Raw genomic sequence first — 5,610 nt, forward strand, 5'->3', positions numbered from 1 at the left:
GAGTGATTGAAGGAAGACGAGCCAATGAAGTATGCCTAACCCAGAGGAGGGACTGTCCCTCCCTGATTTTCTCAACCAACCAGCCTTAGAAACACAAGGGAACGACTCAAGAAACTTTAAAAGACCAATTTAAGGTGAGGGGGGACCCTTTACAGCTTCTTGAATATATAACCACTGTTGTGATGCATAAGGAGAGACTTGTGGGTTTACACTGACACGCGGGTCAAGTACAGCGGACTAGCAGGATGACTGGAGACGCAGCACGCCGGCCAGCCTGCGCTTCAGCTTACTACATAGTTAAAGTGTTTATACATGTGCATATACATACTTGCATATATGTATATATACATGTATTGTATTTAGATGCGTTTTGTCACGAGTTGAAGGTTTTTATTGAGTATTTATTTAAAAAAATAAAAAATAAAAAAAATCCTTACCCCTCCCAACCTTGTTCCTACACTCTCCCCATTTCCAGCCAAAAGGCAAGCTGCTTTGAATGTTGGGAGAATACTGTGGTGAAATTGTTTAGTATTTTGTTTTGTCTCATATTACTCTATACACAAAGGATGTGACACTAGCCTAGCACCTCCCACCGCCTTGTTAACCCCTCTGATCCAAACTGGCATCCCTTTTTGGTCTTGGTCAAGGCTTCTAATAGTCAATCCCAGTCTTATATGCTGCTGAAAGTGTGAAACGCTAGTCTTGTCACACTAGCGTTTCCTTCCCCCTTTGCCGGAGCTCACGTTCCGTCTCTTTAGTCTGGCAACAGAGCTCGATTTTTGTGTTGTGCCTTTGTTTGTGAACCGGGCTTTGCACAGGGGGAGACACATAGCTGAGACCTGGTGCACAAGTTGTACCATCTAATAATGGCCGTGTTTACAGCTCACACACCAAAATTATTTGAGCTGAGCAAGAACAAGCTTGAGAGGGGGGAAAAGTGAATAATGAAGAACAATGGCGCCCGATATCCTTTGAATGTTGCTATAGTGACTTTGTATTTAACAGAACTCCTGTGTACATTGTAATTATGCATTGGAAAGTATGGATACTGACACACGTGTTGCACATCAGGAGTATACGCTCAAAAACAACACTTAAAAGAACACACTATTGCTGATGTTTTAGGAGTACAGCGCCTGTGCCTAAATGGATGCCATACCATGTGCTACCCTGTTTCAGGGTTTTAATATATATCCCTTGGTTTTCAGAAGGGTTTTTATGTCAAAAATATATTTTTATGCTTTTAATGATATCATGTAATCATGTTTGTTTTTTGTTTTTTTACACCACAGCCTTTTTTCATTCTATCAAAACTGTAAATTATACATTATATAAAGAGTTTCATTTAAAGATTTACATGGACCTATAATTATTGTAATTATTGAGAGATGTAGCCTTTATTAAAGTTTTATATTTTTCAAATGAAATCTGTGGTGGAGAATTTTCTTTCACAGTTAATAATTATTTTCAGTTCTTACTTGAACTCTCATCAGGAATGTATGTGGCAAAAAAAGGAAGGGATTGTGTAATCCAAGTCTGGCTCTTGCAGCCTAGAGAAGCGAAAGAGCAAAAAATATATATGTTAGCAATATGATCTTTATTGATTGACCAGTGACCTTTACAAAAGTGTACTCCAGAAAACCATGGGGTGGCAAACACTATGGTCATAAAGAGAGAGAGAAAAGTAGCTCACAACATCACAAAAAAGCCACACAAATGGATACCCTACTACATCTGTGCATTATCATTGCTGTAGATAGACGAATGGCACAACAATGGGCGTTGGGATCTCATTATGGTATCTGTATTAAAAATGCCAATCAATTAAATGCATCTGTGCTCGTCCATAACATAAACTTGCCCATACCAAAATACCACTGCCACCAAGAGCCACTTGATTCGCAACATTGACATCAGCAAACCGCTCACTCACACGATCACTGCCGTCTGGGATCTACAGTGAAAGCTGGAATTCATCTGTGAAGAGAACACCTTTCCAAAGTGAAAGACGCCATCCAATGTGAAAATCTGTCCACTCAAGTCGGTTACCACGACCAGCATGCAGATGAGCTTCCCTGAGATGGTTCCTGACAGTTTGTGCAAAGATTCTTTGGTTATGCAAACCAATTATTGCTAAAGATGAACAGATGGCTGGTCTCAGACGATCTTGGAGGTGAAGATGTTGGATGTGGAGGCCCTAAGCTGGTGTGGTTAGTGACACGTGGACTGCGGCTGTGAGGTTTGTTGAACGTACTGCCATATTCTCTGAAACGCCTTACAGTAGAGAAATGAACATTCAATTCACGCCAAGAGCGCTGATTCCTGCACGCAGCATTCCAATTGCACGTTCCCTCAAAACTTTGACATCTGTGGCATTGCGCTGTGTCATAAAACTGCACATTTAGAATGGAAGCAAAAAACAGTTCTCGGATGGCTAGCATACTGTGACCCATTGACCATGTTTGGGATGCGCTGGGTCGGCGTATACGACAGTCCAGCAACTTTACACAGCCAAATGAAGAAGATTGGACCAACGTTCCGCAGGCCACAACAACCTGATGACCTCTATGCGAAAATGTGTTGCGCTGCGTGAGGTAAATGGTGGTCACACCAGGTACTGACTGGTTTTTTGACACCACTGTAAACTAACCACTGTTATAGACATTGTTAAACGAATACTATACCTCAGGAGCGGTATTCTGTGGGGGGCTTACATGTTCTTCCCATGCTTGAATGGGTTTTCTCCAGGTACTCCAGCTTCCTCCCACATTCCAAAAACATGCATGTTTTCTCACTGAATATTCTAAATTGTCCATAGGTGAGAATGTTAGTGTGAATGGTTGGTTGTCTCTATGTGCCCTGCAATTGGCTGGGTGCCAACTGGCAGGCGACCAGTTCATCCTCCCTCTTGGCAGCTGAGAAAGACTCCAGTTCATCCGCAACCCTAATGAGGATAAGCGGTCTAGAAAATGGATTGATGGATATTGTGGCATCCCACATGGAGGGGCTGCCGTAGTGCACCATGGGAGTGGGAAATGGTTATCCCTTTGCAAGTAAGTCGGTAGTGTTGGTGTGTTACTACAGATTGGAGCACACATACAGTACAACAATAAAAGACATTAATGAACATCTTATCCAACAGATACCTCGTTGCATTATTGTGATACCTTAAGAGTTCTCACTTTGTGTGGTGAGTTGACCTGAATGCGACTCCTGTCATTTTGCATTAGCCTGAGGTTTTAAATAAAGCCCTGTCGCTGCCTTCTGCTGCCTCGTTCTTGTAAGAACACACATTCACTTCAGTGGGACCGCTTGTCACATGACGGAGCAACAACTGTTTGACTTGAAGAGCCATATGTTGCACTGCCACATTGACCATCCCTGAACTACATCGGCTGAAGTCACAGTTTGTTGAAATATCTGACCAGCAGTGTTTTTAACAAATTCAATTACAAATGCAAATTCAAACGCAAAAGCCTTCAAAGTGCCATTTAGACAAATATAGAGCCACACCCAGGGCTTGACATTAACGGCCACCAACTAGCCAAATTCAGATAGATTTCAGCTGTGGCAGGTAACATTGCTTCTCATTGCCACTTTGGGCGGGTTGAGTTTTACGTGACCTGTTGCATAATGTGTCGTAAAGTTAGATTTGTATTTATTTTTTAATATTTTTTTTTTTTTTTTTTTTTACAAATTAGCCTCTTCATTGCTTCATACATATTAACTAATAATACCCAAAAGGAGAACTTTCACCTGGAACCATAAATAAAATAAAAAAACAAAAAAATGTTACTTAATTAAAAAAAAAAAAATAGACATCTGTTTTTGCAAACATTTTGCAAGACAAACAGTAAGTGTTGGTTTGAGATTGTTTACAGTGGTGTGGTGACATGGACTTTTTCAATGTAACAATGTCATTGTTCTCATAAGATTGAAATTATTTCTTGTAATTTTGCTGTATTTTTTCTTGTAATGTGACCTTAGTCATTTACATTGTGATAAATAAGAAAAGCTGTGTACACCATCTTACAGTCCCACTTGTAAAGAGATGTACACATATTATCCAAGAGTACAGCTAATTCTTCATGATAGGTACTTGCTATCCTCTTGTCTTTGTTCAAGCGCGACAGCAATGCTGAGAGGACACGAGTCAAGGCAAACTGGGGAAATGACTGAACTAAATTTGCGATAAGAATTAGCTCCATAAATTATAGTGACTATTTAGGATTTGAAGACATACAGAAAACCGAATATGAAAAGTGACTCATTGCTGGAAAAACAATTCATGAGTGTAAACTGTTTCGCGAGGTTAGCAGAAATCACCAGAGTATGCGTCCCTTTGATGCATTGCAGCCTCTGTGGTTCAATTGGCCGATTCTTTATTTAGCAATTAAATGAGAGCCATTAAGCATGGAAATTGGTTCACTAGGCTAATTGGTCCTATTAAAGAGCAATAAGGAGCAGCGCTTCTCTGAGAGTCAACACCAAAATTAATGAAGCACCAAGCACAGAGCTTAGCCATGCTTGCCTCAATTATCTTGTTTTCCTTAAGCAGAAGGGGGCATTTAATACCAGGAAATAATGCAGCGTTTGGGAGTCACTTGTACTTCATAATTCAAATTGAGGTCATATATAAAGACCTGCGACTGGTAAAAAGCCGTGGTAGATATAAGCAGTCATTAGTGAAAAGCTTTCACTCGGAGCAAAATAATTTCCTTTTTGTTGTTCGTGGCAACATGACACGAAAGGTATTTCTCTTTCATAAAGCACGTAACCTTACAAATTTAGCCTCAAACATAATTTTACTGCAGCATTTCCTTTAAATGTTGTCTTTTTAACACCCCAAATAGCACATTAATTTCCCAGACTCTTCATCAAAGGCACAGGTTCGGTGAAACCTCAACACATAATCGGTGTATTACATACCCCCGAAACCCGAAAATCAATTTGTGCATGGATTTATCAGCACAATGGGGAGGGTTTAATCAGACTGAAGCAGCTAGTTGCTGTTGAACTGTCTGGAATGGGGCAGGTGTAACCCTCCACCGCCACTTTCCCGACTCGATTTTCACAGCCTCTTGGGGCTCCGGCTTTGAAAGGAACCCTATCCAGGAAAATTGCTCGCATTTTTCCCCACCAAAGTGTTGAGAGATGGACATTGACAGTCATATATTCCCACTTCGCCTTCCTTCTGTGTCTGCCTTTCTGTGGCATTCCTGGTGCTTTGTTGAGGTGACATGCAGGTTCTATTCAGGTTGTGCTTTCATGGAAACTTGACTTCCATTCCATGCTTTTGACTTCTTCAACTCAAACTTGAATTTGAAGCACACAATTCTGTCGCAGGTCCTTTAATCAACGAGGAACAAGTTATTCTGTCATCTCTGCCCCACATGAGCCTCGTCTCTTACACCACTACCTTCGTTTTGCCTTTTATCCACGCAGTTGCACTAATTTCGCCATGCATTGTGGTAATTGGCATGCCGTAGTTGGTGCTATTGTAAACATGGCGGTGTGAGCATAAAACGGCACCAGTCACTCCCCAGGCTAAGCTCGTGTGTGAGGCAGGCAGGGGCTGCTGCCTATTGTGCTGCTGAAGCCTTTGTAGAT

This window comes from Phycodurus eques, chromosome 6 (genome assembly GCF_024500275.1).
Source record: "Phycodurus eques isolate BA_2022a chromosome 6, UOR_Pequ_1.1, whole genome shotgun sequence".
NCBI lineage: Eukaryota > Metazoa > Chordata > Actinopteri > Syngnathiformes > Syngnathidae > Phycodurus > Phycodurus eques.